At 50.0% G+C, this 25210-nt stretch overlaps 1 protein-coding gene across 5 annotated transcripts in view; it reads right to left on the bottom strand.

Annotated features, from left to right (window-relative positions):
• The window catches only part of ctbp2a (C-terminal binding protein 2a), an 84241-nt gene that overhangs the window by 22458 nt on the left and 36573 nt on the right, over positions 1–25210 (bottom strand). The window lies entirely within an intron of this gene.

Genomic DNA, 25210 nt, shown 5'->3' with positions numbered 1-25210 from the left:
ACCAGTCACTCTGCCATTCGCCTCGCTGCGACTCCACTCATTTTTCCTTCCCTCTTCCCTCTCTTCCTCCCCCCTCTCTAATTTTTTTTTATTTGTGATCTGGCCTCCACAGCATTTTAAGAACGCCAGCCCCTTTTTTCCCCCCTCTCTCTCACTCACACGTTCGATCTCCTCTCTCCTCCATTACACAGCAATTTCTCTCTCGTTCTCTTTCGCTCCTAAAAAAAGAACCCTCCCCGTTCTTTTCTTCCTCTGAACAAATGCAGAAATAAATCAGGCAAACATTTCTGACGGGATTTCTATTCAGCCGGGTGTCACCCCCCCCACCCCCCCCCATTTTCAGCTGGCAAGGAACAGCGCGTATCACAGCGTGGGATCATGCCCAAATACACATTGCGTTTCTTCACACAGTAACACTGCAGTAACAGCAGCATTAAGTCAGTGTGACCGGGTGAGGTTTGATTGCAGGGACAGGGTAAGTGCAAGTATGGCCTATTAAGAGCGTGTTTAACATACCCATGCACTACGACTCTCGCAAATGATCAGCATCAGGGCTGCAAAGCAAACAAACACCAACAGCAATGTCTGTCGCCGTAGTCATGAACAGTTTCAGAGACGTAGTCGGGTTAGTCTGAACCCCCGCCCCCCAAATATGCTGTGGATGTGCATAAAATATATGGGAAAGAAGCCAAAAACCCCCTTTGAAATACAAAGGTAATACAAATACAAAGGTACATCGAAGCCCATTACAGAAAAACTGGAAATGTAATCATTCACCCCATATGGAGTGTGTGGGCAAAATAATTTACACATACAATTTATATAACAATGTATTGTAGAAATTTACAAAAAAGGTGTGTTGCATACAAACACATCCTGTCTTAAAATACGCTCAGCTAATACTTATTATTCTGTCACTAGTGGGTGGTGTGCACAGTCCTGGAAACAGTCACAAATTTAGCTGCATTTGGCTTTTTCTTTTGAATGATAAAGGGGCCAAGAGTTTGTCTATAATGGGTCAAATTTGACCCCCAGGTGAACAGGCTTGGTCTACACTGCAAACCTCTATTGATCTCAATCGTGTTTGAGGACAATTAGAGATTATTTTGATTAACTGACATTGCTGGACAACAGACCAACTGACCGTTACATTAATAAAAGCAAACTTTTGGCTCAAAAAGAAAACTCCAAGAAAAAGAGAGAGAACTCATTTAAATATGAGCAGCGATGCTGAAGTGACTTTGACCTCACCCAGCAGCAGAGGGAAGCTGTGGACATGAGTGTGTGGGGGAAGCTAAGGGCTTCAGCGAGGTGAAAACAGGCCAGCCGGCCGCTCCCAGCCTGACCCCATCAGACCTGTCTGTGCACCGCACGGTAATGAAAGGCACTTAGCGCTAATGCAGAGCTCACAGCTCTGGAGAGGACGTCGCCCGGCACCCCCACAGTACGCACAGAACAGCACAGCAGGCCAGGCCTCCGCCGTGCACAGAGGGCCGTGCACAGAGGGCCGTGCACAGAGGGCCGTGCACAGAGAGCCGTGCACAGAGAGCCGAGCACAGAGAGCCGTGCACAGAGAGCCGAGCACAGAGGGCCGTGCACAGAGAGCCGTGCACAGAGGGCCGTGCACAGAGGGCCGTGCACAGAGAGCCGTGCACAGAGAGCCGTGCACAGAGAGCCGTGCACAGAGGGCCGTGCACAGAGAGCCGTGCACAGAGAGCCGTGCACAGAGAGCCGTGCACAGAGGGCCGTGCACAGAGGGCCGTGCACAGAGAGCCGTGCACAGAGAGCCGTGCACAGAGAGCAGTGCACAGAGGGCTGTGCACAGAGAGCCGAGCACAGAGAGCAGTGCACAGAGAGCTGAGCACAGAGGGCTGTGCACAGAGAGCCGAGCACAGAGGGCCGTGCACAGAGAGCAGTGCACAGAGAGCCGAGCACAGAGAGCTGAGCACAGAGAGCCGAGCACAGAGAGCTGAGCACAGAGGGCTGAGCACAGAGAGCAGTGCACAGAGGGCCGTGCACAGAGGGCCGTGCACAGAGAGCAGTGCACAGAGGGCCGTGCACAGAGAGCCGTGCACAGAGAGCCGTGCACAGAGGGCCGTGCACAGAGGGCCGTGCACAGAGAGCTGAGCACAGAGGGCTGAGCACAGAGAGCAGTGCACAGAGAGCCGAGCACAGAGAGCCGTGCACAGAGAGCCGTGCACAAAGAGTCGTGCACAGAGAGCAGTGCACAGAGGGCCGTGCACAGAGGGCCGAGCACAGAGGGCCATGCACAGAGAGCCGTGCACAGAGAGCCGTGCACAGAGAGCCGCGCACAGAGGGCCGTGCACAGAGAGCCGTGCACAGAGAGCCGTGCACAGAGAGCAGTGCACAGAGGGCCGTGCACAGAGAGCCGTGCACAGAGGGCCGTGCACAGAGAGCCGTGCACAGAGAGCCGTGCACAGAGAGCCGTGCACAGAGAGCCGTGCACAGAGAGCCGTGCACAGAGGGCCGTGCACAGAGAGCCGTGCACAGAGAGCCTCTCTCAGGGATCATCTGTTTGGCACCTTTCACTTTCAATCAACAAACTGAGTACAAACCCAAAGCCAAAAAGCTAACAACTTCAGAGGGTCAGCAGTATGAACAATACCTAGCCACACATAATAATAATAATAACAATAATAATGATTATAAATAAATAAATGATCTGAATAAGAATTAAACTCACTGTAATGCTCTGTGCCAGAGCTGATTTAATACTGTGTACATATTTGCTTTTTCCTCCACTGCGCCGTCGGGGTGATTTATGAGCTGAAGACGGTCGTCTCTGCTTTATTTCCCTCACGCTGAGCGACACGTAAATATTAATAAGCACAGAACAGATCCTCCGTTATGAATATCAGCAGCTCCGATCTCCGCAAATATTCATGGCCACATCTGTGCCTCCCCCCTTCCATCCCCCCCCCCCCCTCCCCTCCCCCACCCTGTCTTCGGCTCCGTCAGACAAAACCACCTGCAGGTCGAGGCGAGCGTGTTCCAGCAGATCCGAGCAGCCCAGCACGCCCACTCTCTCTCTCTCCCCGCTCAGACTGAGCCCCCCCCCCCCCCCCCCACACGCTCAGACCCGCGGCGCGATTGAGAGAGCTTTCAAAGGAAGTGCAGTCGACTGAACTCTGGCACATTCTCGGAGCCCCCAGCGGTGGCCGCTCTTTAGGGTCCGCTCGCTGGGAACTATAAACAGACGCGAAGGTCACGGCTCAGCGCCGCGTCCCCGCCGCCGCCGCGGCTCGCGGGAGGGCCGAGAGGAGGCCGTGACGCTCCCGCCGCCCGCCGCCCGCTCCCATTTCCACATTTCCCGCTAAAACATCTCTATCCGCACAAAGCGCCAAACCAAACCAAACCAAACTGAATTAAAGCTCCAGATTTGCTTTGCTTTATGTTGACGAGTCAGGCAAACGAGGGACGAGCAGCACACACAGCACAGCTTCCTGTAGAACAGCACACACAGCACAGCTTCCTGTAGAACAGCACACACAGCACAGCTTCCTGTAGAACAGCACACACAGCACAGCTTCCTGTAGAACAGCACACACAGCACAGCTTCCTGTAGAACAGCACACACAGCACAGCTTCCTGTAGAACAGCACACACAGCACAGCTTCCTGTAGAACAGCACACACAGCACAGCTTCCTGTAGAACAGCACACACAGCACAGCTTCCTGTAGAACAGCACACACAGCACAGCTTCCTGTAGAACAGCACACACAGCACAGCTTCCTGTAGAACAGCACACACAGCACAGCTTCCTGTAGAACAGCACACACAGCACAGCTTCCTGTAGAACAGCACACACAGCACAGCTTCCTGTAGAACAGCACACACAGCACAGCTTCCTGTAGAACGCCGCTACTGTACCCACCTCACTAAAGCGCGCGGTCGCAGCACCATTACGCTGCTCGAACAGGCTGCTGGTCAGCCTGACTGCATAATAACTGCCCCTGCAGCCGTGAGCCTCCGGAACGCAAACCCATCTTCATCCCGCAAAGCACTTAATAGGATTAAAGGAAATAAAACAAACCGAAAGATGAGTGCCTTGCCTTATACCCTTACAGGTCGCGCCATGAGGATCACATGACCCGTCAGTAACAGGACACTGTTAGAGGAGGTAGCGGAGGAGGCTTGAGCCGCTCCACGCGGGGGCTCCGTTTCCGTAGCGGCGGCAGGCCCGACGCGGGCGCGAGGATCTCGGCCACGCTGCCCTGCTTTAATTACATTTCTCTCCGTGCGCCTCGGGAACCGGCTGGACCTGGACCCTGCGCGCGTGACTGGCCTGTAAAAGGCTACACGCTACGGGGACTCGGTGCTTCTGAATGACAGCTCTGCTCTCTGTGCGTTACGCACGACTCTGTCAAAGCAGGAGTCGGCTTTCTGCTGTTCCAACCTGCTCCAGACTCCTCTCTCAAAGCCCAGAAACATCACTCTCACATAGAACAACACCGGCACTAAAAACACAGTCCCACAGCAGGAAAAGGAGGACCCTGAACCTCACTGAACTTCACCAGCGCTTCCTGTTCCTCTACAGAAAACACTCACTCAGATGTGCCCCTCTAACAATATGCATGGCCAGCTCCGACAGAGATGCTGGTGAAGAAGGAAAAAGTTGTTGTGCTTCGACTCAAACATGTCGGCCTAACTCAGTTCTCACCCAAGCCATTTGTTTTCCCAGTGACCGCCTGGCTGACAGATTTGTGCTGGCGTGACACAGTGGTCAGGGGAACTCCATTTGTTAGCAAGAGTCTGCCAGTTCGAATCCCAGGAGGGACACTGCTGTTGCGGGCACAGTCAAGGAATACACGTTTAAACAGATATCCAGTTGTAGAAATAAAAAATAAATGTCTTTTGTGCAATATGGAAGTGACCCCTGATAAAAATTATTGCTAAGAACAGCAGCATAATTCAAATTACAGATTCAATAAACAGGAAAGAAATGTGAAGTTTAACTGATAAAGTACGGAGTCTACCTCACAGAGAGTGAAGCTCAGAAACACACTGCCTCCATTGGGCCATGGTTGACACAACAGTCTCAGAAAAACAAAGAACAGCACTAGAGGGGCCCTGCCCCCCTCCCCCTCCCCTCCCATCTCCCCACAAACCCCCCACTGGAGGAAGAAAGAGCAAAGAGTAGCAAAGCGCATGTCACAGCCTATTATTACTGTCTGGAGACAAAAAACGCACCATTGCAAATGGAGTAATAAAATACAAGTAATGCCTGAGTACAGTGCAACCCCCCACTCTCTCTCTCTCTCTCACACACACACACACACACGCACACACTCAAATGCATACACAGACCCTGTGCCTTTACTCAACCTGAAGCCACCCCCCCCCAAATGTGGAGACATATGAAGAAAAAGAAAGAATTTCTTCCACAAATCACAGCCTAGAGAGAGAGAAAGCGAGAGAGAGGCAGAGACACAGAGAGATAGAGAGTGAGAGAGAGAGAGAGAGAGAGAGAAAGCGAGAGAGAGGCAGAGACACAGAGAGATAGAGAGTGAGAGAGAGAGAGAGAGAGAGGCGCAGCTGCAGGTGGGCCCCAGATGTGGAGTCACTCTGGGAGCTCGTCTCTGAGCAGCACCCCCGCCCCCCCCTCCATTCTCATGCCTCCCAGACTCCCCTTCGTCTCTCCTCTGTGACACGAGCCATCTGGCCTGGGAGAGGGATCCAAACAAGCCAAAAGCACACCCCCACCCCCACCCCACCACCCCCAGCAGGGTGACACTTCCCCCCTAACTCAAAGCACAGCCCGAAATTATGAACTGCAGTACCCCCCGCCCGCCATTTCTGTCCACCCCCATGCCCCACAACCTACCGCCCCACTATTAGTCCATCTCCCAGCATGCAGCTGGTGTCCATTACTATCCATACAGCCCTGCTCTGGCAAGCCACAGCTACAACAGCAGGGCAAGAGTTCCAGCATTAAAACACTTACACAGCTGTAAGTCTCGACCGTCATCTCAGTGCAAGCAAACACGCTCTACAGGTGATGTAACACGCACACCCCGTCAGCAGATGTGTCCCCTGCATGCTCCCTAACACCCTGGCCAAATTCCCTTCACCACCCCCCCATGCCCAATCAGAGGTGAGAGGGGGAATGTGTCACATGACCTGCAGCTGGAGAACCCCGCCCCCGGGAGAATGGGATTTGCTTCTTGGCTCCCGCAGCTGAGTGGAGAGGTTAAATTACAGTGCTCGCATTCGGGGGAATAAATAAATAAAACAGCAGAACGCCAGAAAGCATACACACAGGGAAACATCAGGGCTGGTGTGAATGTTAGCATGTAGTGCACAAATATACACATGCGCACACACGCATGCATGCAGGCACGCACGCACACACACACACGCATGCGCACACACACACGCACACGTGCGCACACAAACACACAGGCCAACCTTAGAAAACAGTAATTGGATTCATTCTACAATAGGCCACGAAGAGATTGCTATTTGGGTTTAACAGGGCACTTTAACACTCTGTATGGAATCCATTAATGTAATTTAACTGCTCCAGATCTGCACAACCTCCACTATGCACAGTTTTCTATGTGTGACTGAGATAAACATTCAATAACAAAAACCTGCACAGATTCAAGGTTATTTTTTATCCTCAAGAAATATTCTCAATGCATCAATTTGTCTGCAGGGAACAAACATTTCTGGCATTAAAAATAACTATGGAAGTAAAGAAAATAAGGGCACCAAACTAAGACACCACAATTGTTGAATCCATTATAGGAGATTATTATTATTATTTTATAATTAGGGACGATCAAGGAAGTGGTGTGTTTCAACTGCACAAACACAGAAATTGTTCAAAAGGAGCTCTTGTGTGATTGACATTTCCAAAGCTTTGGATCAGAGAAAATTGGTGCTTTTCTTAAGCATGGCAAGCCATTAGCACTTTTCCCAGAAGTCTGGCATTTTGTGCAAAAGAAGACAACCTTGAAAGACAATGGTCCAAGGGAGGAGATTCAATCAACATATTGGGTTTTTTCACGAAAATACCTATATTTACAATGTCATTGATGCTGAGTATTATTATTATTACTATTATTATTATTATTATTATTATTATTATATGATGTACAGTTTGCATGATCTATTCCAGAGACTGTGACCTTCAGTTTCCTCTTTATATTAAGACAGAGCCAGATGCTCCCTGGTTGGTACTGAAATAATCACATAGTGAATGTCCAAAAGACATGCTCATAGGCATGGGGAGGGAAGCGAGGGGGGGGGGGGGGACAGACATCATTTAGGTTTCTGCTCACACCTGCCTGCTTGCAATGATCACCTCACATAGAAACACTGACTGGCCCAAACATTACTTGAAAATTACAGGGTGCTGTGCAATAAAGTAAAAACTATATATACGCATATACGCGCATGTGCACGCGCGCACACACACACACACACACGCACACAGCGCAGATGCCTGTGTGAGACCACGCACCGAGAGCTCCTGCAAGCCGCACCCCGTGACTCTGTTTCACAAAACACAAGGTTAGCCCGGCCGCCACGGCACGGTAACTCAATATCCATGAGGTTTTCATTTTCGGTGAATGAATAATTCAGGGTGACCGGGGAGTGGCTCCGAGAACCAAGCAGAATACAAAGAAAGGGTGTGTGTGTGGGTGTGTGTGTGTGTGGGGGGGGTAGTATGAGGGCAGAAGAGCCTCATTCTTAATTTCTTTTTCATCTTTTTCCTTTTGGGACAATCCCAGCAGTCTCTGCCACAACATGCGTTTTAAAAAGGAAACCGAGACGAGTCCTGCTTCCCGGGGTGCAAAAAAAAAACATCATAATAATCACAGCATGAAATTAAGAAGGAAAAGAAAAAAGAAGAAAAACAGAAAATAAAAAGAACTTCAGAACCTTAAGGCGGAAAGTAGTTTGTGGCGGAGAGAGCACTCAGTGGGGTCAGCTTTAAGAGAGCATGGGAAAAATGAACCCCTAGGAACCCTCTGTACAGGGTCCCCCTCCCCACCTTTGCTCCAGGTCCAAGGATGAGGGGGGCAAATAGCCAGTGTGGGTAGGAAGCCATGTAAGGGGCTGATGCTTCTGTGATCGGTTCGCTCATTCAGGTCCCCAACCACCGACCCCCACCCCAATAATCTCATTTCATCCCACCCCTCATGAGTTGGCTCACTTTGCAAAGCTGTTAATCCCAACACACAGCGATGGAATGATTTGTGGAGATTAACAATGAGAAGGAAATCTGATGAGGTTTTGGAGGAAACTGCAAAGCTAAAAGAAAAACCTTTTCCATGCTTTCTTTGCAACAAAAATTGGACCTCACTTGCTTCTTGAGTAAGGTAATCCATACAGAGGTTCTGCCACCGTCACTCTGACATTTGAGCCGGCCAAAAAATGAAGGACGAATGTCAGATTCCGCTGCTGAGAAGCATGTCCACCCGTGAGCCATCAAATTACAGTCATAATTCTGAAGGGAGGATTATCTGTGTTCATTCATTCTATTGGGATTACACGGTGACGCAGGGCTGAACACCCGTTTCCTGCTTCCGTGACCTCCCTCCCACTCCTCCTCGACACTACAGATGGTCGCTGGGATTTTTCCGCGCTAATCCCTCAGATCTGCCCCTCCTCCACTTCCCCGAGAATACAGCTGATTTGCACCCACAACCGGCATGCCAAGGAAGACACTGAAACTGCTCAATTAGCAGTGGAGGGGCATAGTAAGAATGCTTTCATTTGGCCTCATTCTCTCGCTGTCCCCACCACCCCACTTCCCCACCCTCCCTTCAGATCCAGAAGCTATGGTAGCTATGGTAGCAATGGTACCTTGCAAAACTACCAAAGCTATGCTAGCAAAGCTGCGTTAGGTAAGCAATGCAAGCAAATGTACGCTAGCAAAGCTGCGCTAGGAAAGCCATGCCAGGACAGCCACGCTAGCAAAGCTGCAGTGCAGTTTGCTGAAACAGGTTGGATGCTACTGCATCCCAGCAGAGGCCGGTCACATTCCCTGGGCTTCCTGCTGCAGGCAGGGCTGTCTGGGAAGGAGGGAATCGGTATCCTCTCTGCCCTCTACAGAAATCACACAGTCAGCCAGCACACTCACACATAGATACAGGCTAACATTTAGCCAGAACTCATTCACTGACACGCACTCTCACACACGCACACATAAAGCATTTATATTTACTTGGCATTTTCACATGCACATACAAATACATTCTCTTTCTCATTCACTCTCACACTACCTCTTTCCCTCTTGCACACACACACACAGGTGAAACACAAATGAACACAAGACGAAGAGAAGGAAGTCCAGGTGAAATGTATAGTATGTATTACACTGAACGACAGAAGAGCAACAACATACTGTTAAAAAAGGTATCCTAAAAAAGGTATTCTACCCCTTTCCCCGCTAGCATAAAGATGAACTTTCTTTGAAAAAGAAACCCATATCCAGGGCTTTTTTTGTTGATGTGGACATTATTCAAATTAATTCACTCACGGGCACACGCAGAAATAGGTGCGGGAAAAAACTAACGTGCAATGAAGTACATCAGAGAAGGAGAGGGGGAATGAATTCCTGGACAGGGGAACAATAAATGGACCCCCTCCTCTAGCCCCTCCCCCAGGGATGATATCCGGAAAGGTTATGCAATTGTCAGGCAGAGCGGTGGCTTCCTCTGAGGGGGGGGGGGGGGGGGGGGGGGCGTTGGGGGGGTGGTAGTTGGGGGCGATTAACCCTTCAGCTCCTCCCATCTCCCATAGCCTCCTGGCGTGATGCCAGGGAGGGTTCGTGTACCTTTCCCCCTCACTAAATCCTGGTCTCCCACCCCCATGGCCAGCGAGAGAGGATCGGCAGAGGGAGTGCAGACCCGCTGTTCGCCTAGGCGAGCAGCTGTCCAGAGAAACCGCAGTTAAAAACGCAGGACCTGCGGACACCTGCTCCTCCTGATCTACCGCAGGGGGTCTGAGCACCGTACCGGGGAAGGACACCACACGGCCATACCGGGGAAGGACACCGCACGGCCGTACCGGGGAAGGACACCACACGGCCGTACCGGGGAAGGACACCACACGGCCGTACCGGGGAAGGACACCACACGGCTGTACCGGGGAAGGACACCACACGGCTGTACTGGGGAAAGACACCACACGGCCGTACCGGGGAAGGACACCACACGGGGCTCGGTAGCTCCACCCGGCTACAGCGGGGCACGTTACTAACCTGGGGCGCTCCCTGGGCGGCTGACTGACACGTCCGTGGCCATCGTGAGGACGCCTCCACGTTAGAAGCACCAGCATGGGGGGGGGACCCAACTCAGCCATTTATCCGCATTACTCTTAAAAGTGGCTCACAGAGTTCAGCCAATCAGGGAAGAGTGAGTGGGTGTGGCTTCCAGGCTTTATGGCTGCATACACTCAGCCTTGGCCAACAGCTTGACAATCAGCCAAAACATATCACAGCTAATCACTAAATACCTCACTTCACTTGGGTAACTGGGTATTTCTTTCTAATTATCCACTCATGATATTTAATGAAAATTTTCATTCTTTTTTCAGCTCCACAGGGCTGTCCCGGACCTAAGAATTCATAGATGCAGCCCTGCAGCTACAAAAACATAATCAGCATTTTCCAGACCACCAATGGTGTTAGGTGGTTGTATCTGTTGTTGGTCCATATTCAGAGACCAATATTCTTATTTCACCATTTCTTCTTAGTTTTTTAAAGCACTTACTTAACTGCCCACACACAATCATTGTCATATTGCCTTCTTTATTTTTACAGCTTCAGCTAAAGGCTCTCTTTTGAACAAACAACAGAAAATGCAAATTTAAAGCAATTTCCGCCAGGCCTCACTTCAACTACACAATTCTCTGTTACTTACAAGAGGAGATAATCTTTCTCTGATTATCACCAAAACCTAGGTTGCCTAGCAACAGACAATTAAGGAATTTGCTTTCAGACCAGCTTTGCAGGCTGTCCATTAACAGATGAAATTACCGAAGCAACAAATGTCAGCCGCATGCAAATAGGCCTGTTGTGACGAAAGAATGTTTAACTTGAGAATATCGGCGCAGGTAATCTCGGAAACCAGGAGAAATTTGCCACGGACTCCTGCGGAGGGGAAGTCGCCACGGAGTGTAAACACGGCGGCACCCTTTCCGCACACCGCCACGCTCCGCGCCGCGCGGCTGCTATTATATCCGCGGCCTGGGGAGGTGAAAATACTGCTTAATTAAATTCATCCCCCATTCAGCTAGAACACAAGGAGGACACTTGAACCCATCAGCTCCCAGCTGGATGCACAATGCTAGGTCCATGGCAAGCTGGGTACTCTCCGGTTTAAGACGAATCGAAAAATAGAGAACATTACAGCCGGCTCGCTTCTCATTTCAACAACTTCCGATTATTTGGTAAAAGCTAAAATGTTAAATCACTGAGAGAAAGGAGAGCATTCTCAACCGGAACATGCAATTCCAAAACAGCTTTGAGTGTTATATCTGAATATGATACGGGGGAATTTTTAATGATGAATGTTCTGAAAAATTACACTTTTATTAGGCAGATATGAAACTACTGGACTGTGCGAACCTTCGCTTGGATAGTAGCCTACACTCTAATATTTTATTTATAGATTTTTTCATTAATTAATGAAAAAAACTGTAAATATATAAAAAGACTATTCATAAAAAGGTCTGTAAGTCCTACGCAGGTCACCAAATATGGATGTGAATACCATTAAAATAATGCTGACTGTATGCACTTTGACCTCCTATTCATTCTTTTTTTTCAAATCCAATGTGCATCAGAACGGAGCCAAAACAAAAACCGTGTCACTGTCCCAACGCCTTTGCATTTAACAGTATAATAAACGTCAGTGGAGGAGCCACCATGTATTTTCATCTAAAGCACAAAAGCACACATACTCCCCCACAGATTTTTTTTGTTCTGCTTTATATAAACACGTTTTATAAAATTACGCTGGCATAACAAAACAATATGAAATAGAAGCCTCCTGGAACACTTTGTTTTCAATTAAAATTTCAAAAGAATAAACATTTTCTCACTGTAATACCCATGCATACAGTTAATGGAACATGTATCCCGAGCAGCCAAAGGTCTTCAACTCACATAATTCACTGGCACACCGATGGCGTAAAACATTAAGTGTCTGTAGCTGTCAGACAGGGATACACATAACCAAAGCCCAAAAATATCTGCACCAAATACAATAATTGGCACATTTAACAGTTTCCAAACCTTCCTGTAAACTGCGGTCATTATCAGCCAGACTGTAGACCATGGACTGGCCCCCAAGAGATTTTAGAATTCCAGTCTACATTCTACAACCCTGTCTTTCTTCCACTGTAGTCAAGGCCACTTGTCTATCACATTAGATCAAAAACAGAGAGTGGAAAAGACAGGCTGTCCTTAGCGCAATGCTAAGGGACAGAGCAAAGCGTGCTTTCATACGACAGAGGGAATGTATGCGCCTCAACTGCCCTCCTTAACCAGCAGGAATGTTCTCCCCCTCTCACATTTTACCCCTCAGAGTCACTGAATAGGTCACAAGTGGATGGGGAGCTTATTCATCTAAAAAGCTACCAAATGATAATGTTCACATTATTTGTAACAAGTGCTCTTATGCCAAAATGCAAAGAACTCTTAAAATGAACTCTAACTCAACTAAGATAATGCGTTTATATTTCGATCATATAATATTATACCCATTTAATGCAGTTGCCTAAGAACCAAGGTATTTCTACTGATGAAGTATCAAAAGACCAGTCTTTCTTTTTTCAAAAGACCAGGCTCTTTCAGGAGCTTGACTTCACAGAAAGATTCTCCCTAGCACATCTCTTCTCATCTCATCTGCAGCATTTTCATTCAGCACAAAGGAGGCATTTTTCTGATAATGAAGGCAAATGAAATGTACTTAGTGAATGAAATGTGTCCTTGTCGAACTGTATTATACTATACACCTAAGTTGAAATGAAGTACTCAATCATTACACACAGAGGCTAGAGCTGAGGAAGAGGAGGAGGTAGGAAGGAGGTTACTTGAGTCAGGCGAGGCCATGGTGGAGACGATGACCGGAGGGCCAGTTCTGCGGGTGAGCTTCTGGTTGGAGGCGTTCTGCGCTTGGAAGGAGGAGCCGCCGGGCATCATGGTGTTTTCGGGTGGTGCCCCGGACTTGCGCATGGGCTGGGGGCTGGGGTGGGGGCTCTGCATGGGCGACGTGGGCGGCAGGCTGGGCGCCCTCTTCATCAGCTCCATGGGCACCGTGTAGTTGGTGGAGTACGCCCTGGGGGTGACCACGGCGTTGATGGGCGGCATCAGCGGGTGCTGCTGTGGCCCCATGGCGAAGCCGGGGTTGCCAGGGTGACCAGTGTAGGCCGACATGGGACGACCCTGGGGGGCAGGGTTACCGTAGTTGCCAGGGTTGCCAGGGAAACCCACAGGGGAACGGACTCCGGGGTAGCCAGTAGTTTCCAAAAGGTGCTGAGAGGGGGCACTGTTGGGCCTCCTGCCCATGATCTCCCCCACCCTGGGTGGGCCTGAGATGGCCTGCATGGCATTCGGGGGCTGGGGCAATAGCTGGGGGTCCAGACCCTGCTGCTGCAGGTACAGGTCGTTTCGATGGCTGAAGCTGTTGGAGCGGGGCCGGGCGGGGCCCTGGAGGGCCACTGCGGGGGTCTCGGCAGGCCGTCTGAAGCTAAGGGCCATGCGGGACAGCACCCGGGCCTGGCCCAGGTTGGGGGCCATGGAGCGCACGTCGTTCTCCTCCATGATGGCCAGCATGGCGGCCGAGTCGAAGCCCTGCTGGAGCAGGGAGGTGATGGTGCTCTCCGACAGGCCCTCCCCACGTAGAAGCGCCAGGAATTCGGGGTCCGCGTTCCTCTTCGGGTCCGCAGGCGTAGGCGTCACCGGGGGCAACGGAGCAGGCGCCGCAGGGGGTCCCGGAGCCGGCGTTGGAGGGGGCGCTGGTGTAGCTGTAGGCACAGCCGCTGGGTGAGACGCTGCCGGAGGGAGGTGCGAAGGGCCCACCATAGAGCCGGGCGTGACCATGGGCGCTCCCATGGAAACGCTGGGGTCGTAGCCGGGGTCGTAGGGCAGGTTTTGCATGGGGACGTGGCTGTACGCGGAGGGGCTCTCCTGCCTGAGCACCATCCCGCGGGACACGGTCCCGTCCATTCCCTGAGCCGCCGGGTCCACCACCAGGCAGGTGGGCGCGGGCTGCCGCGGGTCCAGGGGGCGGCCGTTAACGTCGCAGTAGGCGGGCCGGCCTGGCGAGGGAGGGGGAGGAGGAGGGGGCAGCTCGGCAGCGTACCGTTGAGCGGGGGTCTCCCCGGCATAGCGACCCAGAGGCGGGTCCCTGGCGGACATGCGCTGGCCATCCTGCATCATCTTAGCGGCGGCCAGGTCCCTGTAAAGGCGGCTCATCTCGTGCGCCGTGGGTGGAGGAGGAGGAGGAGGCCCAGGAGCGGGGGTAGGAGCAGGAGCAGGCATTTGGGGGTGGGGTCCGGGCCTCCCTTGCCCCTGATCCCACGGTGGCCGGCCCCCTGCGGTCATCCCGTAATGCTGGGCCGACCTGCTCAGCGGGTGCTGCTGCTCACCCCTGTAAAACCCCCGGGGGTCTTCGGCGGGCCGTCCCGCGAGCGCAGGGTCGTGCTGGTAGTAATCCTGAGGGGGGGCGGGAGACCTGGCGGCCACGCCCGGCCTGTCGTAATGACTGTTCAGTTCGGGCACCGAGCTCTTCCTCATGGCTCGCTGCTCATGCCTCTCCGGGTAGCCCTGGTTGTAGAGGGAGTCCTGGTAGGAGCAGGGTTCCTGTTTCAGATCCAAATCGGGGGGACGAACCCCTGGGGGAGGCGGCTCGTACCAGCCGCCGCCGTCGCCCCCGTAGGTCAACGAGTTCCTCCGGCCCGAAATCCTAGCTTGGGGGTCGTAGCTGCCTTCCCTGTCCCAGTGTCCTTCATTACCCCCGAGGGTGTCCCAGCTCTGAGACCGGCCAAGGCTCGACTGCTTACAGGTAACCAGCATTGGAGAAGGAAGAGAGGGGGGAAAATGCAGGGTGTTTTCTTTCAGGTCTTCAGTTACGCTTACATCAAAAGAATAGGAAAGAAAGAAGGAAGGGAAAAAATAGCGATGACGTTCAAGGTATTGCCGTTACACTCGGTTTCCAGCTGTAGTTTCTTTTCCTTTTTTTCTGCCCCTTCCCTAGCGGTCGCGCTATCAAGTGGCCCCCCGCACGCAGGCGATCGCTGAATAATTAATATCTGGAAATATTAGCAGCAGATGCCAAAGAAAGGAAAGGAGACACCGCGCGCCGCGTCCACACAAACACACCTGCTGAAGCCCAGCCTCGCTACTCCATGGTGGCCCGGCCTCTGAGCGTACAGGCTCCTGCGATTTGTGCTGGGGCTCCCAGTGTGCACAGACAGGAGAAAGATGGGAAAAAAGAAAGGAAAACACGGGGGAGGGGCCTCCCATAATCCAGGAGCTTTATCCTTTCCTACGCCGGGACATTTTACTAGCCGCTGCGATTGCGATGAAGGATTACCGTCTAAATAAAACCCGCTTAATTCTGCTGTCCCCTCCCAGCAATTTATTCTAGCCACACACTCACATAATGCCGATGCCCCATCCTGAGGCAGATGCCCCTGGCATCCCCCGATAAAGAACTGTGCATCTTACCTGCTGGAACCATCAATTAGTCTGAAGAACCCGCACCGATGGCTTTATGGGAAAGCATTTTGGGAGAGGAGGGCCGAGGCGAGTCACAAAAGGAATACACACTGTGAGAGTCATGTGGTGTCAGGAAACCTAAAATCCACTCTGATTGAACACTAATCCGCTGACTAGGCTCGGGTTGCCAAGAGCCACACGACTCCCTACTGCAGTCTCCTGTGGGTAGATGCAGTGGTCACCCAGGGCGCTCTCTGTGCTGGATCGGTCATATCCTTACGCAACAACTTTAACAAATCAGCAACCAGCTCATACACTTATGAAAGCATAATGGGGGATTACCAAGGAAACACAATCTCCATCTTCAGCTATATATGCCTGCAAATCATACATTCCTCCACTCCCGGCCTCCACCTGTAACTGTGACAGCCATATGGAACTCCCTGGTGAAACATTTTAAATGAAAATCAAATGCACAAATTACTACTTAGCATAAATCCCTTTGTCCCCAGCAGATCAAATCCACCTGCTGTCACCAGAATTCTCCTCCCAAATCCTCCCTGATCCCCACAAAAGTGCTGGCTACACCCTAAGCTGGATTTTTCCCTTTCCAATCACACAAGACCTCCCCAACAAAGACAGTGGCAGTGGTAGGTGGTTTGCAGTGGTATTTTAGGGTTCACCTTCTTTCAAAGCAAGTCCTGGGTGTCAGAGACGGGGGGTGGGGGGGGGGGGGGGGGGTGGGGGGCCTGGCAGTTCTGGCAGTGCCTCGCTTGCATTGTTGACACTCGATCGTCCTCAGACCATGTCCGTCCTCACTTATTCATGAGAACAGATGTGGAGCAGGCGCCATTTCATTATGCCCGAGCTCGCCCCCCACGTCCTCATTCTGCTTTACTAGCGCAAGCTTCAGTGTTCCCCGCACTACGGAGAAATCATACACCACCGTATGCTCTGAAGTGCGCAAGAGGAACAGCAACTGCAATTAATAGAACACACAGCATTTTGCAAACACTGGAGTAGGAAGAATATAATGAAAATTGGATTTTCACCATTTCATCAATTAAAAATTATTATTATTATTTTTTAACTGTGTAAAAAGTTAAGGACATTACAGTTGGTCTTATGTGTGTGCATATGTGAGAGTAAGAAAGATCCTGACAGCATTGGGTTTTAATCTACAAAGGAGTTTATCATTTCATTCTGATGCTTGAAAGACAGAAAATGAAATGACAGTTTTTGAAAGCTATAAAAGGAGGTTAACAACCAGAGCATAGCACATGCAGCAACAGTGTGGACAATAAACACATTATACATTACACTGTGAATAACAATGTAATGCAATGTAAAGATACTGATAATTAATGAAACTAAACTCAATATAACCAGATTCGAACAGAATTCTGAATGCCAAGCTGGTTTGTGCGAAGCTGCCATAGTGTGTGATTAATGCAGCATGTTCCTGACTCTTAGTGAAACGCACGCCACACAGTCCATTAGCAGGGAGTGGAAGGCAAGGGCATTCACCAGTGAGCCAATGGGCGGCACCGTTTCGATGCTTTATTCTCCTTTCATTATCCAGCCCCTCGCTAACCACATGGGCCATCAGATTAGAGTCCGCACAGCCCCCACCCCCCACACGCAATAACTTTAATCCCAAAGTCCCCCGGAAGGAGGGGAGAATTGAAAAGCAACATGCACTGGAATTTTTTACTGACTTCAGAAATAAGGGTAAACGACAGAGTTGAGTGCTGTTGAGAGAGAGAGAGAGCTCGCAGCACAGGTCAGGTTGTGTTGGGCCCTGTCAGCGGTAAGAGGTGTTTCAGTACTGAACAGCCTCCCAGCTCTCAAGCCGGGCACAGGTTCAGTCTGCTGAACACCAAACTGTACTGAACAGCCTCCCAGCTCTCCAGTCTGGCACAGGTTCAGTCTGCTGAACACCAAACTGTACTGAACAGGAGGAGGAGATGCTGCATTTCCGCCCGGCCATTATTGCCTGTTGGCTCTGGATCCACGAGGAAGGGGGGTAATGGGAGTTAAAGGTCATGGTCCAAAATAAAAGTCCCAAATAACCCTGAGATCTGCAGTTGTGATTTACTGCCAATGTCCTGCCATTGTCCTCTTGAGCAGAGTTTCCCTGGTAAACCACCAGCAAGATGAGAGGACATTAAATTTAACTGGGCACACTTCCAGTACCTTTGATTGGAGGGACAGCATTTCTGCAGCTGGACAGGTCAAGGCCCCCCCCCCCCTCTCCAAAATAGCAGAGGTGTTTGGCTGAGTGACCTTCTCGTGCACTGAATGTTTGAGAGCATTAATAGCGAGTGGATTGGACCGACCCTGAAGTGCAGCTCTGGCGAAGGCTCTCATGCATAATGGCGGATGTAATGCATGCTGTTACAGACAGCGGCATTGGGATAAGCAGACAGAGTGATCTGACAAGCTCTGATGGAGCCTCTCCTTCGTCCTTGAGTCCGGGATCCTTGTGATCTCAAACACACTTCTAAAGCAACAAGAGTTTTTCAAAGCCAAAAACTGGAAAATGATTGACTAGCCAAGCCAGTCACCCGATCTGAATCCACATGAACACACATTTCATATGATGAAGAGAAAACAAAAGACAACTAGTCCCCAAAACAAGCAGTAGGAGAGGATGGCTGCAGTACAGGCCTGGCAGAGCATCACCAGAGAAGATACTCAGAACCTGGGGATGTCTATGGGTCACAGACTTCAAGCAGTCATTACAAGCAAAGGATATGTGACAAAGTACTAAACATGATGACTTTCATTTGCATAACATTAATAAGTCCCAAATAGTATGGTGCCCTGAAAAAAAAAGGGGGGGGGCTGCATATGAAAAGCACTGTAATTTCTACATGGTGAAACCGAAATTTAATTAAAAAAAACCCTCAAATAAAAGCTGAGAATGTGCACTTTAAGTATATGTGTTTGATTATAAATATAAAATTGTGGAGTGCAGTGCCAAATCAAAAAATAAAAAACCTTTGTCTGAAACATCATGGAGCTTACAGATCATCTTATGCCTTGTGCATCAGACACTGAGCAGCATATGAAAAGGACACGATCTGATACAATAATCACAATTTGACTTGAAATGCAAAAAAAAGAAGAAGAAAGAAATCAGCTGTGAGTATTGAGATGTTGAAAAGGTTCACTGGTGTGGATCACTTTGCTTTCTGCACTGTGTCATGAACCACATTTGGCTACATTAGAGTTGATTATTCAACAGGGTGTCCTTGCTCGCTTATTCCGACTGCATGTTTGCCAGCTGCAAAAAACAGCACTAATCAGCCTGTCTCACCTCTCCAAGGCCACCCGGCAGGGATGACTATTTTTAATAAGCCTCCGCGTTGCAAGTCATTCATAGCCACACTCACTGCCAAAACATCAATAATACATCACAGGTCCGTGTCTGCTCGGTAGGCCAGACTGAGCGCCGTCGCATAGCGTTTCCTCGCCGATAACGCCGTGTACTCGTTCCAAATCAGATTTAGCCCTGACACGGACGGCTCTTCGCTTTCCCCCGCGCGGCTGCAGACTGTGATTGCGTAATGTCAGATTATGTTCCCGAGCGCTTTCGCTAGGCCTGATTTTCAACAGCCCGCCTTGTAAATGGGCAAAGTGGGGTTCTGAGTGAACATCGGAGCGGTGCCAGGGAAGCACGGCGTGCCCGCGTCCTTGCGGTTTCTAAAACGCTTCGCCCATCTGCACCTCACAAATTGTTTTGACAAATGCACAGACAGGACAGTGCATTAAAAACGCAACCAGGGTCCTTCCGGGACCGATGCAGTTTAGGGTCTAATTGATCTCACCTCGCCATTTTTTAAGCTGTTCCAAAGAGCCCAAACACTCTAATGTGATTTACACGGTGTCAGCTGCAGAACTAGCTAAGTCATTAAACTTTCATAGAGCTTTGATAAATTAGACTGTGACCGGGAACTTGGAAATTCAAGTCAATTACAGTTATTGTACAGTATATTAAACTTTTAACAAGTCTCTGGGCTGTTTTTATAAAAGGTCTGGGGAGAGGAGTAAGCGATATGCATAGTTCAGTTATGGTTTCCTAAAATTCCACATCTGCAGTAGCACAGTCAAACCCAGTGCCCCTCCCCTCGCCCCCCACCCTTACATCCCATCTCATCTCCCATAATGCATTGGGCTCCCATTAACCCCACCCAGCTTAGAATTGCACCTCATCAAGCCTTACAAGAATCTTATAAGTATAGGACTCCAAAAAAAGAGGCAAAAAAGCAAGAAAGTCTTGTTTTCAGAGCCAATAAACTTTCTGTTAAATTAAATCCATATACTACAGAATTCTTTTTTTAGTTTTTTTCCCCCTGCAGTCTTTCATCCTGCACAGAATCCATGTGTCACTACAGTCTGCAAATAAATTCTTTCCATGATTATTAAATGCTGCAGCGGATTATTTCATTATAGCCTGCATGTAAATTCTGTCCAGTTATTAAACGCTGCAGCGAGTTATATCATTACAGCCAGCCAGTAAATTCTATCCAGTTATTAAACGCTGCAGCGGGTTATATCATTACAGCCAGCCAGTAAATTATGTCCAGTTATTAAACATTGCAGCAGGTTACTTCATTAAAGCCTGCACGCTACATGTAAGTTCTTTCCAAGGTTTTTAACACTGCAGCAGGTTATATCATTACAACCTGCATGTAAATTCTGTCCAGTTATTAAGCACTGCAGTGGGTTATTTCTCTATTTACACGCTGAGCTCTGAGTCTCTAAAGCTGGTCCAGGGTTCTGGCCGGTGTCTTAGAGCCCGGGCTGGGGGCTCACAACCCAGATTATTTATATGAGCTCACGTAATGAGATGAACGTGAGCATTTGAGGCCTAACCACTCCGTGATTCTGGGCATTCGCCCCCTCATTTTTAGCGTTGCACAACCAGGTGAAGCCTGCTTCCATCCCACACCTGACACCTCCGCAAAGCGGCGCTTAGATCACCCCTAGCGACGGCGGCGGCGGGGCGCTGGATCGAGAGTCCCGGCCGAGGCGCCCGGGGACGCAGATGGGGGAGACAGAAGGGGGAGGGCGGAGAGCCGGCGGAAACCGCGGCGCTCGGGCAAACCGCCGCGGTCGCAGAGAAGATCGCGGGAAGAACGGTCGGTGAGGGGACGCAGGGACCAAAAACGGAAGGATTGTCACGGCAACTGGGAACAGAGCCGCAGTTACAGAGCGAGAGGGTGCCAAATTTGGACAGTACCCCGTTTTTTCCAAACCGCCATGCTCCGTGCCGCCCACGCGGTCTGCAGCGGAGGAAGGGCTCTCTGATTGGCTGGAAGGGAAGCAGGCACAGAAGGTAAAGGGCTGGTTCTCTGGGCAGGGATGGTGTATTTCCCTGCCCGGGCACACAGACAGGTGGGCCCGCTGACCTCAGCTGCTTACGAAAGCAGATTGGGAAAGCAGAATTGGGCCCCTGTGGGAATGCTGCAGTGGAAACAGTGAGCCAAGTGCACCCACTGACCCCAAATCTGCGGGCCAAGACCTAGTGACAGGTCATTGGAGGAGGGGGGAGGGGTGAATATGCAGCAAATATATTGGGTAGATTCTTTGTAAACACATGTAATTACAAATAAAGTTGAGTTTAGATTTAGGTTTAAGGTTGAGATTATGGTTACGGTTAGGATAGGGGCTGGGTTGTCACAGACAGAGTAAGTGTTATGTGTACACATATAAGCTGTATTACACAGGTACAGCGCTGCAACTGTGATGAAATCACACAATAATTCATTTTTAATATAAAGAGTGATCCAATATAAATAGTGTAGACAACAGTCATCTTAACTGAATGTAGTTTCCCCTCTGTTGGGAAAAAGTACAATATTCTAGCTACAACAAATAGTAGTTTGGCAGTCAAATATTCATTGAGGTTACTGTATTGCAAATGTTAAGCATGAATGAGTTACGGCTGGTAGCCTGGCTGTTCACACACAGATAATAATGGCAGGCAAAATAAAATCATTCCAGGTCAATCTACCAGCACACGTATGTAATACTTCACACACTTGTACACTCAAAAAAAAAAAAAAAAAAAAAAAAAAAAAAAAAAAAAAAAACATAGTTCTGACTGAGTCCACTTTCATTACCCATAATGCTGGGTTGATGTGGATTGGCTTAAGCCCTGTATTCTCCACATGAGTGGGCGGGGCCTCTGAGCATAGCTGCACCTTTGATTAGCTGCAAGATCCAGCTCCAACTCCGTCAGCTATTCCTAACTGCACTTAGATACAATCAATGCAGCCAGCCATCAACGCGGTTTCCACTGGCACAGCGATATTTAACATCCAAATGTTAAATCCTTTCGGGCCAGCGCTTTTACATAATGTGCTGAGCTGCGGAGGCTGAGCCCAAAACAGCCCATTCAGCTCCCTATATGCCCATGCAGATTCAAATACACATAAATCCAGATTTGAGTTCTGAATACATAATGGCCCATCACCCCTTCATACGGATTCCACACTTCGATTCTGTGTATCTGTTCATAGATCATGGTTTAGGTGTTGATTAAATTTTTCTGAAATTAATTTTGCAGGCAGTCACACAGAAAGTAGCAAAAACAATATTCTTGGCGCACTCTGTTCTCTCGGGAGGAAAAGCCTTTTCACTGAAAGGGTCTTTGAAGGTGGACCCTTTGTACTGTTACATTGCAGACATTTCTGCAGACCCTCTTATTCAGAGTGACTTACATTCTCTACATATAATCCATTTATACAGCTGGATATTTACTGAAGCAATTCAGGTTAAGTGCCTTACTGAAGGGTACCACAGCAGTGTCCCAGCTGGGAATCAAACCTGCAACCTCACAAGCACAGTGCCCTGACTGTTTGAGAGAGTGCATGTAAACCAGGGTTGCAGTCTGGCTGAAGCTGTGTGAAAGACTACCCAGACTTGCTCAGACAACCCTGAATGGAAAACCTGGGTGTAGAAATACGTCTTCATTTTCATTAATTTTCCAGAAGCTACCATAATTAGCTAAGACACCACCACACAACCTGTGAGGTCATTACATGCAGACAGTGAGACAAAACACAAGTGGGAAATCTTTTTTTTTTTTTTGGTACCTGTGGCCTGGAAGCAGTGCTCTGTTTATGGTCTGTATTCACTGGTAGCAGCTCACAGCAGCTCAAATGGCTTTCCTGCTCGAAAATCACATTACATGCACTGCGGCGGTATCAAATATTTGCTGTGAGCTCCATTCTGGGAAGCAGTCACACTGAGTTGGCGACACGTTATGAGAAAAATGGGTATGCAGTAATGGGTACATATCAGACTGACATGGAGAGAATACTTTATGAGGAGGCAGAACCGACCAAAACATTATGTACCGCTAACAGTGGCCGACTACACAGCTTTGTGTCACTGAAAAAATGATCAGTAAATTACAAACAAATCCATTACTATTAATTAGGGAGAAACTGGCATATTACCCATGGGACATTTTTAAATGCTCACTGTTCTGACCCACTGAATGCTGGATATCGTGAGGCTGACGGGACACGGGGCTGTAATTTGGCACAGGTTTCAGCCCAAAGCCCCAGTCCTCACGTGGAACTTGTTCTGCAGTTACCATGGCACTGTGAAACACTGCGGTTACCGTGGCACTGAGAAACAGCGCAGGTTACCGTGGCACTGCGAAACACTGCGGTTACCGTGACACTGTGAAATGCTCGCATCACCGAGCAAAGAAAAGCGACGCTGTCTGAGCAAAGGTGATGCCACTTTTTTGGTGGCAGAGACGGCGGTACTAGCGGTATTAGCCTCTTTGCCCACGGTCACGTCTGCCTCTCCTGGGGGCTTGGCTATAACAAGTCCCCAGGGAAACAAGGCCAGGGCACATTTAGGTTCCACCCCTGCACACAGCGCTGCCCTTCTGTATTCATTAGCCTCTGGAACCCCAGAAACTCCTGCAGTGATATCTGGGGTATTCTCCGGCCCCAAGAGGGTGGTTTCCGATTCACGCTCTATTATGCAGTGCTTGATGGTCCCGGTCCGGTGACCAACCGTGATACGGCCAATCAGCACACCCCTCGAATGCTTGCCCTGAACCCTGAAATGACATCATCAGCAGCGTGGGAGGAAAGGGAGGGGGTGGGGGGTGGGGGGGAAATCACCGGTGCGCACCCAGGGCCGATTGAGTCCCTTTGGGCTCAGCTGGACAAAGCTCTGCCCAGCGTTTTGGCTCCTAAGCGGATTTAAAGTGCTCCTGAATGAGCCAGCCCTCTGTCCCTCATCCTCCCCCAGCTGGGCCGGGCCGGGACTCGCGGTGGTGGTTTGGAGCGAGAGCAGAGGCCATGTGCTCACGTGGATCACCAGCTAAAGCAATGACAGGCCTCTGGAACCGCCGAGCTGGTGTACAGCATGGGGGTGTGTGTGTGTGTGTGTGTGTGTGTGTGTGTGTGTGTGGGCAGGCATGCATCTGTCTGTGTGTGCGTGTGTGTGCATGTGCATGCCTGTGTGTGTGTGTGAGTGGATGTATGTGTGTGTCTGTGTGTGTGTGTGTGTGTGTGTAGTGTGCGTGTGCGTGTGTGTGTGTGTGTGTGTGTGTGTGTGTATTGGGAGTGTGCGTGTGTGTCTATGTGTGTAGTGGGAGTGTGTGTGTGTGTGTGTGTGTGTGTGTAGTGGGAGTGTGTGTGTGTGTCTATGTGTGTAGTGGGAGTGTGCGTGTGTGTCTATGTGTGTAGTGGGAGTGTGTGTGTGTGTAGTGGGAGTGTGCGTGTGTGTGTGTGTGTGTAGTGGGAGTGTGCGTGTGTGTGTATGCGCATGCATGGCCGTGTGTAGAACAGATCCAAAGGGCTGGGGGCAACTCCATTTCAACTCAGTGCATGAATTGAAAAAAATAAACATCATTCTATGAGGATTTCTTTGCAGTTCATGAATTTCCAGAACTGACTGAAAGTGCAATTGATCCCAGCCGTGCAGTTCAACCTTCCTACTGTAAGATCCATTATGCCTCAGCTCTCTGTGTTTAGAGGAAGTGGAGGAGGAGGGCAGGAAAAAGCCTGAGAGCTGCTGTTTGGGATGGCGGTAAGCTGAGGGAACCCCGCCATGCTCGGCAGGCCGCCACCCGTCCCAGCACATGGGCCAGCCTGTGCCCAGGCCTGCTTTTAGGGCCGAGGAAGCTGGCCCTCAGCCAGACCCCCGTCCCGCCCGCTCCCCTCCACCTCAGGTTACCCCGATCCTGCCGCTGCCCCCTTGTGTTGGTGATGATGGGAGGGGGAACTGATTGAATGGCAGCGCCACAATCAGTTCCACCTATCAGGCAGCTCTGCAGAGCAGGTCTGGCTGTGATTGGCTGTTGCCGATGATGGGAAGAGCTTATGAGGAGGCGGCAGACTGCATATGCCAGAAATCTTGGCTCTGCATGCACACACGTGCAGGCAAGCACGCATGGACGCACAGAAACATACGCCAGCATGCACATGTATCTGCGTGTCCTGGCGTGAGCACATTTTTAGAGACGC

The sequence above is a fragment of the Anguilla anguilla genome, chromosome 18 (genome assembly GCF_013347855.1).
Source record: "Anguilla anguilla isolate fAngAng1 chromosome 18, fAngAng1.pri, whole genome shotgun sequence".
Classification (NCBI taxonomy): Eukaryota; Metazoa; Chordata; class Actinopteri; order Anguilliformes; family Anguillidae; genus Anguilla; species Anguilla anguilla.
Note: the sequence above shows the minus strand (reverse complement) of the source record. Positions and strands in the feature narration are given on the sequence as shown.